Raw genomic sequence first — 13,638 nt, 5'->3', positions numbered from 1 at the left:
ATAGGCACCGTTACCATTACAGATGAAGAGTCTGGGATTAAATTACCCAGTGTCACATGGCAAGTAAGAGACAGAACTGGGATCCAAGCTCAGGTTTGACTCCAAAGCTCATGCTCCCAGAAGCAACTAAAGAGTACATCTAGACTAAATGACATTGTTGTGAATAAACAGCAAGTGATACTTACAAGGCAGGCAGGCAGGAATCGTCCTAAAATGTTCTGTGCAGTTCACTAGATGTGTGAGCCTAAGACCTTATTTTGTTTTCACACTCAGGCTTCCTCAGTTTTAGGGTTCAGGAAATGATTATGCAGGCCCACATTATCTGTATGTATGTGTATGGATGAGTTAAGATTTTCCAAGTGTCAGACATACTGTTTTGCTTAGCCAGTCTTTGAAAATCCAAGTTTAATTTTCATTAAATCACTTTTTGAAATAAAATAATAAATACATAAAAATAAAAGATTATATTACAGCATACTAGTCATCAACTACAGCTATATTATTCTAAAAGTGGTTTTCACTAGGGAACAATTTTGCCCTCTATGAACATCTGGCCATGTCTGGAAATATTTTTGGTTGTCACAATTGGCATGTGGTCAGTACAGGCCAAAGATGCTGCTAAACATCCTACAATACCAGGTAGCCCCACAACAAAGAACTACTCGGTCCAAAATGTCAATAGTGCCGATGCTGAAACTCTGACTTTTAAGAATTTGTCTCAAGATTGACATATCACTGTCCTTACTAATTTATTTTTTTCCTGCTACCTTTTTAAGCAAACTGACCAAAAGATTCAGTATCATACCTCTAAATACTACTACGATAGTCATCATTTACTGAGCACTTACTATGTGCCAGATACCAACCCTATAATCCTCAGAACAATCCTATGAGATCGCTATTTTATGGTATTTTTATTTTCATCCCCGTTTTACAAATAAGGAAACATAAACCTAGGTTATATAACTTGCTGCTAGTAGAGGATGGAATTAGGATTCAAATTCAGACTAGAGCTTATTTGGGAGCCTGTGTTCTTTATTTTTTTAAATTTTTATTGGAGCATAGTTGACTTACAATGTTATATTAGTTTCTGCGGTACAGCAAAGTGCATCAGTTATGTATATACATATATCCACCTTTTTAAGATTCTTTTCCCATGTAGGTCATTACCAAGTATTGGGCAGAGTTCCCTGTGCTATACAGTAAGTCCTGACTATTTTACATAAAGTAGTGTGTATATGTCAATCCCAATCTCCCAATTTATCTTTCCCCAACTCTCTCCCCCTGGTAACCAAAAGGCTAGATTCTACATCCGCGACTCTACTTCTGTTTTACAAATAAGTTCATTTGTACCCATTTCTTAGATTCCACATATAAGTGATATTATATATTTGTCTTTCTGTATCTGCCTTACTTCACTGAGTATGACAATCTCTAGGACCATCCATGTTGCTGCAAATGGCATTCTCTTGTTCTTTTTTATGGCTAATATTCCTTTGTATATAAGTACCACATCTTTATCCATTCATCTGCTGATGGACATTTAGGTTGCTTCCATATCTTGGCAATGGGGGTGCCTGCATTTTCCAGAAACACGTTTCATCTACTTACCTCCCCTAATCCTGTTACACAAGCTGCGGCATAAAGGCAAATAAAAACAACTAGAAATGAGACTGGCTATCAGTGCTAGAAATCACAGAGGTGAAGTCAGCAAGTTTGATCCAGTTAGTTTCAAGATGCTGCGGCTGCTGCTGTTTCAAGATGACGACCTCTGAATTCTGAGGGGTTTGGGGAAAATATAGTACAGGAATGAGAAAACAGTGGTTTGTTATAAAATAAAGGAATGTGGTTGAACTAGTAAGTGGACTGACCAGTTCTTAGGGCAAACAAGTGCTGCTTTTTCATTTTTGAAAACATTGTATCAGTTGCTTTTCAACTGGCCATGAAAAGTTAAAATTTCCACATCTATATCAGTAATCCAAACTCCAGACAGGAAAACAATCACCTTTTCTACACTCTGGTGGCATCCCCATATTTGCCATGCATTTCTTTATCATTTCCTTTGAAATAAATTATCTCCTATATCTTACATATGGGGTAATGAAATCAGAGCATCTGGGTTCTGAACACAGCTCCACAATCAATGACTATGAGTAAATACTATGGGCCTACATTGTCTAATCCACAAAATGTTTTTACATAACGTGACTTTGATCTTTCCAGCTCTGACACTATGATAAATTGCTTGTATAAAAATTCAAATATAGTCTAGAACTAAGGCACCTGGTATTAGAATTGAATGAAATGAAGAGAGATGAGGAGTTGAGGAGAGAAAAGCTTTACTGAAAATCCTGTTTTTCCCTCTTAAAGGAGTAAGCATTCAACTTTATGGGCTGAGGGAAGTTCTGTAGAGGACAGTCCATGGAGAGACATTAGAAAAATCCAGAGAGAGACAGCTGTCTGCCTCACTGAGAGTTGAAACCATTTGATTGTGTATTGCTAGTGACTCCAATCTGGTGAATTTTTGTCTAGAAAAGCCTCAAGCCTAATTAAGAGAATGAAATCCCTGTTCAGAGTATTTCACATCTCACACAGAACCTGAAAAAAAAGAACACTTAGGCTCACTTCTGTGTTTACCCAGAGCTCGGTTTTGTTGTTTATTTGGGGGAGGGAGGGTTCTGTTTTGGTTTCTTTGCTTTGAGGGGTTGTTTTGGGGGGGCCTTTGGGCCAAGCTGTATGGCATGTGGGATCTTAGTTCCTGACAGGGATCCAGTGCCCTCTGTGCTCGCTGTTGTGGAAACATGGAATCTTAACCCCTGGACCTCCAGGGAAGTCCCAGAGCTCGGTTTTGCCATCATGTTGATCCTCTCATGTTTCATCTTCTCCAGATGTCTGGTTGCAGTTAACTCAGAAGCAGTGTCTTCATCATCAACTTGAATGGTTGTCCACTGTTGAGCCCATACAGGAGGTGTTTTTCAATTCTCTCCTTAGAAGATTTTTTTTTTTTTTAATGCAGTTACTCTTTCCTTTGAACTCTTCTCCAAAATGTCTCTGTAGGCTTCCAGAGAGTCTTCTTATTCACAGCCTCTATCCTAAATCACATACTTGAACCTACCTCCTACTCAACTACCAAATTATCCTCAGTCTCCCAGCTCCTGACTCTGTTTCTTGGTTATAGTATCATTTCAGCCCTTGGACCTTAGCCTTCTCCAGCTCTAAGTCCTGGCCTCACCCCAGGACCATGATTTGGTCTATAACTGCCAGTTAAGATACTTTCTGCTATTCTCAGTAAATATACTCTGTATAATTCAGTTGACCCAGAGGAATACAAGTCTTTATGACCAATGTTCCCCCACTCCAGGTGAACTCACAAGCAGAAGCCAGACCACTCTGAGAATCAAGCCAAGTAAGAGGAGTCTTTCAAGGTTCTCCATAAAGTCATTAACCAGGTGAGAAAATCTGAAGTCTAGTTCAGAAGAAATGACTGAGATAGTAAGGGTCAGTCCCCTGCCTGTGTTGCTGGAAGAATACCTAATGAGAAACAGCTCTTGGTTTTGAGGAAAAACAGAGAATCGTGAATATTGTTTTATCTTAAACACTTTCCCAAGTCCCATGGCAGTGATTACTACAAACAAATGTTCCTTCTTGGATGTGAAACACTGATTGCCCTTATAGTAAATGGCCCCTAGCAGAAGACAGGAACTCCCCACTCTAGCCCACTCTAAGGTAGCTTTATAAATTGAAAACAAGAGCCCTCCAAAAATTAGGGATACCTGTGCTACCCATAGATATGGTTCACAGAAAATATTACCTAGTGAGTATCTGTTGGTGCAAAAAATAAATAAAAGAAACATAAAGCCTTAATTCCAATATAGCTGTCTTTGACCATTCTCCTATGTACTTACATTCTGAGTAAATATATTTTTATTCAACTAAGAAACATCACTGCAATATTAGATCCAGAAAATTAATTGGAATTTGCTTTGTTCATTTTCTACTTACTGATATTTTGAGAAAGCGTGGTCATTTAAAACTCTCCAAGCATAATTTTGGGTAAATAAAACTATCCACCAAGAGCTCAATTGATTCAAGCCATAATTACACTGCAAGAGGCTGCAACCAAATGGTTTCTCTTTTTACAAAACAAAGATTCTAAGGAAGAAATGTTCACCTTCAAGTCAATTTAAACTGTCCTGTTCCTCCCACAGGAAAGAAGCAGCAGTCACCATTCTCCCACTATTAGCCCCAAGCTATTCCTCTAAATACCATAATAGGCTGGAATCATCACCAAAGCAGATCCTGCCCCTTTTCTGAACATCTGCGTCATCTAAAAACTGGTCCAGGTCAAAGGAGAAGACGACATCTGCCGGTCATGCTAAAACAAAACTAGAGAAAACATATTGAGACTCTGCTTCTAGGCAAAGCTCTGCCTTTAACTGGATACATGATCTTGGGCAAGTCTATTGGGCCTTTGTGACTTTCAGTTCAGTTATCTGTCACAGGGGAATATGTGCTCTACAGACCGTTCAGGACTGCTGTACACCTAAAGTGAGAGAAGTGTATGAAAATGCTTTGAAAACTTTAGAGCTCTGTACAAATACCAGATTACCATCTTTGAGTGGAATCTCATAATCCAAATCATACTTAACCCATTTCTAGGTGTGTAATCTGAAATTGTTTCTTGATACTTCATTGATGGGAAATACCCCAATCATCCTTGTAAATAGGTTTATTTCACTATTTTCTTTCACATGGGTTTTCCCTTCAAATAAAAAACTCTCTGCCTCCTCCTTCTCCTCCAGAACTCCAATTATTCAGATGTTTGCCCCTCTGATGGAAACTGACAGCTCTTATAGGCTTTCTTCCTTTTTTGTTGTTTAATCTTAATACAGTTAGAAGATGAGAGAGAACTACTTTTCTATTCCTATCCTCCAAGTTGCTGCTTTCTTTCATCTGCTCTGCCCTGCTACAGATACTCTGTAATGCACACTTATTCTCATTCACTGAATCATTCGGCTCCAGAATTCATTTAGTTCTTTTTATATTTTCATTCTCTGTGGTAAAGAACTTCTGTCCATTAATTTTATTCATTATTCATTGAATGGCCTTTTCTGAGTTTTCTTGTAATTTGTTGAATTTCTTTGTAACAGTTATTTCAAATCTTCACCATTTAGACCATAATATTCCATGCCTTTGAGTTTTTAGCTATGGAAGAACTACTATTTTCTTTTAGTGATAATGTACTTCCTCGATTTTTCATATTATTTGCAGTTGCTTCTGCTTTTGCCTTTTGCCTCTGAAGTAGCAAATATGTTAACTCAGCTTTTATACTTTACCTGGTTCTTAATATTCACCAGACTGGCCATTTGACACCTGCCTTTTGTATTCTAGAAGGTGGTGCTATAGCTCATTTTTGGCTTCTCACTTGCTAACCAGCCATGGTCTATTTCCTAAGCACACTCCCTACCTACTGGAGTTTATCTCACAGAGGCATTCAGGAGCATGTACAAGGATCCAGCAGTGGGTTAGGTGAGGTGTGTGCTTGGCACTGGGGCTAGGGAGTGCCCTGCCCAACCCTTTAAGACCAGTTGTCAGCCTGTGGCTTTCATGCATGCAAGCCCTGCTGGCTTTCAAAGCTACATGCTCTAGGGGCCCAGTCTCTCAGCTCTAGCTCTTACAAGTTGGGGTGGCAATTTCAAACCCTGTGTTCCTCAGAGAGAATCAGAGTTGTAAGTTCCCTCCAGACTGTGAGTCACTGTGCCAGGGGTGGGATTCATGGAAAGGTTGTATCAGTCTCTCTTCAATGAATGTGAGTTTTTCCTTCCTCGCTGATGTGTAGGAGTTGCTCAGCTAGTTTGGGGTTTCTTTCATAGGGAACTATTCTCTACATAGCTGTAGATGAATGTCCACAGCAGCAGGTGAGTTCAGGACCCTCCTACATTGCTGTTTTGATCCAATCCCCTCTACTGTTTTGTTCTTTCCCTTTTGCTCCCTTGATTGGATATTTTCAATTGATCTACCTTCAAGCTCAATGATTCCTTCCTGCTTTTTCAGGTTTACTGGTAAAGCATACTATTGATTTCTTTTTTTTTTTTTTTTTCAGTTCAGTCATTAAAGTCTTTAGCCCCCAAATTCCTATTTGGTTCTATATGTTTTCTCTTTGTTGAATGTCTCATTTTGTTCTTGTACTGTTTTCCTGATATCCTTAAATTGTGTTCTCGTATAGTTCTTTGAACATTTTTAGAACAATTATTTTGGATTCTTCATTAGGAAATTCCCGAATCTCCCTTTTGGTGGGGAAGCACGGTGTTATTTACTGGAGGCTTACAGTAATCTTTTGGTGGAGTCCTATTTTTTCCTGGTTCTTTGTGATTCTTGTAGCCTTGTACAGGTGTCTGCACATTTGAAGAAGCAATCACATCTTCCAGATTTTATGAACTAACTTTAGTAAGGGAAGACTTTTACCTGCAGGTAGGGACACACTCTGTCCATGTAATCCTCTAGGCAAAAAGACTGAAATAGGTAGTCACTCTCTTCTCCAATGAGTCAGACAGTAAAGAATCTGCCTGCAGTGCAAGAGACCCAGGTTCAAGCCATACGTTGGGAAGATCCCTAGAAAAGTGAATGGCAACCCACTCCAGTACTCTTGCCTGGAGAATTCCATGGACAGAGGTGCCTGGCAGGCTATAGTCCATGGGATCACAAAGGGTCAGACTCAACTGAGTGACTAACACTTTCACTTTCTTTCAGGGACATACTGGAGCACGTTGTGACCCCAGGTCCACTGTGCAGAGCACCATGTGTTGGGGGAACGCGATAGCAGCACACTGGGTTCAGGGGACTGTGATAAACCTTCTACTCAGGTTCCTGGGATCCGGATCATCAACAGCTGTGTACTTTGGTGAGCACTATGGCTGTCCAGGAGCTGCAAGGGCTATCGCGGTCTGATGCGGTGCCTTCTACTCTAGCAGCCAGGGACCAGGGCAGGCAGCAGCAGTGGCTGGAACTCGTGGTATACATACCCTCAGCTGCAGGGGCCTGTGTAGTGGCAGGGGCTGGTGGACAGACACACACATGTAGCGGTGGGGAACAGAGCCGACAGAAAAGTCTGGAGCCAACTACAGGCATGCTGGCAGCTGCAGGTGCCCTGCTATCATTATGCAGGCCTTGACTGCTGCTTCTCACCAGATGCAGAGCAGTGGTAGCCAGCTATGGGGACCAGGCCAGGGCTCTGCAGGCGCATAGCTGGAAGGGCTAGCAGCAGGTGAGCAGAGTGCAAGCAGTGACAAGACAAGGCCTTCTTCAGGCCCACAAGTGCACCTGTTTTTTTTTTGCAGAGGGGTCTGGCAGTCGGTGTGCTCTCCCATGGCTGGACAATGTCCCCCTGGACACATGCACAGTAGTGGAGGCCAGTGATGAGTGTGAGGCTAGTACACAACAGAAGGGGCTCTCCCTGAACACACACACGGCAGAGGGGTTCAGCTGCAGGAATCTAGGCTGATGTCTTGAACTTGAGTGGCCTCACAGGCCTGGGATGGCTGCCAAAACAGATCCTGGGCCCCAGCGGGGGCCAGGGCTGTGGGGTGTGAATGGAGAAGGACTCGGGCAGCTGGCATCAGTGAACATGTGAATACCTGTGGGTCAAAAGCCATGAAATCTGCAGTCAGAGGCAGCTCTGCTGGCCCTTGGTTTCCAGTGGAGAAAGCGGTCAGGTTTGTCTGCAGATGAGGTCACTGGGAGCTATAATTACTCCGGCTGCGTGGTTACTCCTGGCAGCTCCTGCTTCTCCTCCTCGTTCCTGGCCATCTCTGTATGAATTGGCTCTGCCAGCTGGAATGGGGTGAAACTGGTGGAGGACATTCATGCAGTGTCCTCAAAGGTTGGGGAAACTGGTCATTCACCCCCACAACCTATTCTGAGGCAAGCTGACCCTACCTACCTGGGAAGTTCATTTTTGGTGCTGAGCAGTCCCAGCTTGGGGATGGGATGATGAACACAAACGATGAAGCTGTCTTCTTCCCCTTTTTGAGCTGTTATTCTCAGGGGTTTTATGCAACTGTGTTGCTAAAGTTTAAGTGGATTCCAGAGCTCTCTTAGAGCTCTTTCTATTCATATATAGCTGTCAAATTTTTGATCTTTGTTGGGAGACAGAGGCTGGGGTCTCCTATGATACTGTTTTGATGACATATTCCTGAACTGTACTTCTGAATACTGTCCATCAGTTTCATGGTTTTAATTCAGTCTTTTCTATCTTGCTCAGTGCGTGGACTGAGGGATGACATCTCTGAGGACTAAATCAAGGAGCTTCCTAGTCCCAGGTAGAATCTTTCTGATCTTTAAACACAAAGTCCAAAATGACTTTGGTTGAAGTCAGTAATTCTCCCTGAAATCACCAACTTCATTTGTCTGTTTTATTCTCAAAACCAAGGTGACAGGAGTGTTCTCTGGGCAGTTAGCCAGCCCTTCCAGTGTCATTGCTCTCTCTTCAGTAAGCATGGAATATGGGGTTTAGGATGAGAGCCCAGATGACTATAACTTTCAGAGGGCTGGAAGTTCTGATAGTATTATGGGAAAGTTACCCTCTTTATTCGCTGTGGGAAAAAGCTCCAGCCTAACAGATTCTTGGGCAGATAAAGCTGTCAAAAAGGATTCCTGCAATACAAACTATTATATATAAAATAGATAAACAACAAGGTCCTACTGTAGAGCACAGAGCTATATACAATATTTTTTAACAAACTATAATGGGAAAGGGATAAATATGTGTAACTGAGTCACTTTGCTGTACACTGAAACTCAACGTTATAAGTCAACTATAATCCAATTTAAAAAAAAAATCCTGCAGCAGCATATAGGCAAATGTATACCCCCCTTTCTTGGTCACTACTTCCCAAAAGAACAGCCTGTCTTTTTTTTAATATTTATTTGGCTGCATCAGGTCTTAATTGCGGCACGCAGGCTCAATAGTTGTGGCCAGCAAGCTCAGTTGCCCAGTGGCATGTGGGATCTTCTCAGACCAGAGATCAGACCAATGTTCCCCACTGAAAGATAGGTTCTTAACCACTGGACCACCAGGGAAGTCCTAAGAACAGCCTGGATAATTATTTTCCATGGCAACTTCCTCCACACTGAGTCACAATAGTTCGAAGCTGGCTCGAGAAAATCCATAACCTTTATTCCCAAGTTACTCTTCCAAGTAGCCCAGACAATCCCAAGACATACCGGCCTTTTCATCCCTTCCGGCGGGGGGGAATGAGGGGGGGAGGGTCTTTGCTGACATTAATGAGAACAGTTTATTCAGTTTATTCTTGTGTAATCAGTGTGGGAATACAGATCAAAATATTTTTATAAAGCAATAGAAGCAGCCATGAAAAATACTAATATGTGCTCTCAAAGCCAGTGAAGCTTCCCTGTAGTAATATTGGTCGACATTTCACAAGGCAAGAGGGAGACCACTAAGAAATAATTTTCTTGGTCAAAGACTAGTTTGTCCTTCAGTAGCGCAGAAAGTCTAAGCAGCATTTCATAATAGAGTCCCTCAGTAATGATCTGACACAGAGTAAGCTACAGTCTCTCCCTCACTGATCATTCAACAAGGATTTTTTGAACATTTACTACATGCCAGGCTCTCTGGGGGCTCAGTGAGGTTTCAAAGATGAATCAGTCCTACATCCTTCACCACAGAAATTTGGCCAAACTGGCTGAAAGGAAAACAAAAGCATCAGTAGCATCACCATAATAGTTCTATTTATCAAGCACTAGGAACTATGATAGGTATTCTCATTTCATCTTCCCCACAACTCTGCCGGAGAGAAATAAATGACAGAAGTGAGATTCAGAGGTTCTAGTATATTGGGCAGCATGTACACAGCTAGCATGTGGCAGAGTTAAGATGAAAAGCAAGGCCACTCTGATCCCAAAGTCTCTAATTTGATTCACAACACAGGACACAATCAGACAAAGTACAGAAGTCCTGAAGAGAAATTACATCCCAGCCTTTTGTTCGTGGGTATCAGACACCATCTTCACCTAGGCTCGGTAGTGTCCCTTTATGCACATTTAACATAAAAATTTCCTTGGCCCATGACTAAGCCCAGCAGCTCATTTCTGTTTCTCACGCCCACATGTGGATTGAACACTTCTAGATGGGACCCTTCCTCTCCTGAGCGGTCTGTCCTGGGGTAGCAAGCCCCACTCTCACTCAGACCGCTATGTGTCCTGTCTACCCACTTCCCTGTGTGTCCTTCCTCTTTGCTAGGGGACACCTTTGCCATATGGTTCCCTTAGGATTGATTCATATCATCCCTTTTCCCCAAGAATATGATCTAATCCAAGTGGCCAGAATATTCCATTCCCTGCCCTGAGTGACTGGCTCAGATTATGGAATGGAACCCAACCAAATCTGTCTCCCCAGGACTTTTCTGCTACCACCAGAGTCTGGCCTCTGGGTGTTAAGTTGGAAAAGTATAAGTTAGGCCTCCATTCGCCATCTTGCCCAAAATAAGAGCTGAGAGACAGAATGAAGGCCCCAGACAACATTGTTGTGATCTCGACCTTGCATACCTAGACTAGCCACATAGCAGTTGTCTGCAGAGTTCTGTGATTACACATACCTCATCACTAAAAAAACTGTGGTTCATTCTCAAAATACATACATATGCATGAGTTTATTATATACTTGTGTTGCTGTACCAACATACAAAGTAATTAATTAATACATAAAATATATACCTCATAAAAGGTTGGTTAAAAGCTAAAAGTAAATGAAAGTTTTGTTAACTTAAACAATATTCACAACCTACAAGTTGAAACTTATATTTTATTCCGTGGAAATTTTTAGGACTTAAGCCCAAAGGGAGCATCTCAAGCTTTGTATAGGTTGCTTTAAATAGCTGTGCATGGTAAGACCTGTAGCCTATATCTACTACTTCAAAAGGAAAGAGACCACTTCTGATGCTTTCCCAATGATTTATTAAAATATAATAGTGAACATTCAGTGTATGTGACAAGCTCTTATATGCATCAGCTGAAAAAATAACTACTATCACCAAGTCTTACAAAGTTCGAGTAACTTCCCTGAATTCAGAGTCAGGATTCAAACAGCATGGTGTGACTTCAAAGCTGTGCTGTGTCAGAACTTTCATTTTTTAAAGCAGCATTCTCTCCCGTAGATGGCCTTGGCTTCAGTCCCTCCTAGCCAGGACCCAGGATCTCTAAATCTACAGTGAGTATAGCCCCTTTTAACCCCTTTGCTGACATCTACCTTTTCAGAGTCTCTCAGCTTGTCAGCACAGCACCTTTGCATGGTCCTACGCTACATGGACTCTTGAGTCTAGCAACCCTCTACTGCCCCCACCTGGCACCTAAAAGTACAGACTCCACCAGTTCAATCTAATTTGTTCCTTAATGACTACTAGTCCAATCACCATGTATATAACTAAATATACACTAATGACATACACTTATGAAGACATGCCTGGAAAGATACACACCCACTTTGGAATAGTGGCTCCCTGGGGATGGAAGGAAGGAAATGGGGTGACAGCATACCAAGTGAGACTTCAACAGTATTTTCACTGATTTACCGAAGAGGAGGAAAAAAATGTCTAAGACAGGTAGCTAATGAACCACTACAGCTCAGATGTCCCTTGCCTAAAGAACATTTTGTTCAGTCTCTTAGTAGTTTAGAGGAAATAAAATCAGCGAGTGCAACTATTAATCTAGAGAGTTTCTAGATAAGCCTCCATCTAAAATGTTTTCCAAAGTAGCCCATCTTGCCACAAGGCAAATCCTCACTTCCACAACAGTGACTTAGAAAAGGTTAGAGAATCACAGAGGAACAGCTATAAATACTGAACTTACCACCTAGACAAGTCTGGAAAGAAATGCCTTTCGAAACAATCTAATGATTTCAGTTAATGTACCATGACAAGACGTGCCTTGACAGTTTGCTCAATCTGTAAGAATTTTACTCAGAGCTGTAGACAGCAGAAGAAAACTTAGAGTAATCAATGCAAAGTTAACTATCATGCAGGCACTGGGAATTTAATATAGTGCTTATAGAGGGTTTCATTCCTGGACATTTTTTTATCAACATCTCCTAAACCATCTGTGCTTCTTCTGTAGTAAGGTTTCTAAGCTAAACTTTTGTGACTGTTTCCACTTGCTCCACGATAATTAAGCAAAACTGCGTGTTTTGTTCTATCTGATCCCAGTTCAATTTAAACACTGATTAAATGGGAAATAAATTAATGTGGTACAAGTGTGGATGGAATCATCACAAGCTGGCACTTACCCACAGGAACAAACCATCCACTAATGAGATAATTGGGCTCTTTATTTGGGGGAAAATACTTGATGAGATCAAATGGGGTGCACACATTCATGGGCCCCCATAAATGAGTATGTTACAAGAATGATAGTAGGTTAATTTGAAGAAGCTCTTCCAGCACAGGATATGCAAGCTCTAGTTAGAAAAATGAGGAGTCCAACGAAAGATTAAAACATACTATCTACCTTGCCCACGTGACGCTGTTTGTCCGACCAAGGTAACGTGACTTTCTTTTCCTACTTAGGTTTTATTCACTACTGTATTTCCAGTGCTCAGAACTAGGCTCGGTACATAGCAGGTTTACATTAAATATCTGCTGAATGTGTGGATGAATGTTTTAGAACCAGTAAACTCTAGTTGGGCAGCAGCAATTCACCACATTTCTATAATTTCTCTTAATACTCCTCCTCAAAATCAGATTACTCAGAAAGACCTCTTAGGCTGAACTTCTTATGACTGTAGAGCTGAGATTTGTCCACGGCAGTTGTCCCAAACTTTTTGGCACCAGGAACCAGTTTCATAGAAGACAGTTTTTCCACAGACCGGGGAGGGAGGAATGGTTTGGGGATAGTTCAAGTGAATTACATTTATTGTGCACATCATTTCTACTATTATTATATCAGCTCCACCTGAGATTATCAACCATGAGATGCTGGATGTCAGGGACACTGGTCTAGGGGAACAACAACTGCAATATATTTTTGCAAAGGGTCTGGCACTAAAATAATTTGCGGGCACTATCATCTTCCATTCAACCAATATTTAACAGGTATCTATTATGTGCTTGGGTGGATATAAAAAGACAATAGACACCCTCCCTTTTAAGAAGCTTTAGTAAGATTATTGCTATTATTACTACATGAGATAAATAGCCCAAAAAAGTTATAACAACATACAGCACTGAGGGTAGAGTGAATGAAGAAAATATTTCCAAGAGCAGTCGTCATGAAAAACTTTATGTAAGAGCAGATATTTGAGATGGATCTTGAAGCATAGGTAGGATCTGACAAGTGGAGACAGATACTGTGCTACAGAGCAGCTCAAGGTAATGTGACTTTTACTCAAAGATTGGAGACAATTAATTCTCTGATGAATAAAGCATGCACATTTAAACTAATAAAAATCCCAGGTGGGCACCTGAGAAAGTGTCTACAGACACAACTGACTTCCACAAACTAGCATAATGCCACTGGCCCTGGGTTTCCCTGCATATAAAATCTGGAGGTAAAGGTATTTTACGGCTAATCTTTTAAAGCCTATGATAGCTTAAAAAAGAAGTAGCTACAATATTTGAAGCAAAAAGGACA

Source organism: Ovis aries, chromosome 7 (assembly GCF_016772045.2).
Source record: "Ovis aries strain OAR_USU_Benz2616 breed Rambouillet chromosome 7, ARS-UI_Ramb_v3.0, whole genome shotgun sequence".
In the NCBI taxonomy this organism is placed as follows: domain Eukaryota; kingdom Metazoa; phylum Chordata; class Mammalia; order Artiodactyla; family Bovidae; genus Ovis; species Ovis aries.
This window is presented reverse-complemented; position numbering follows the sequence as displayed.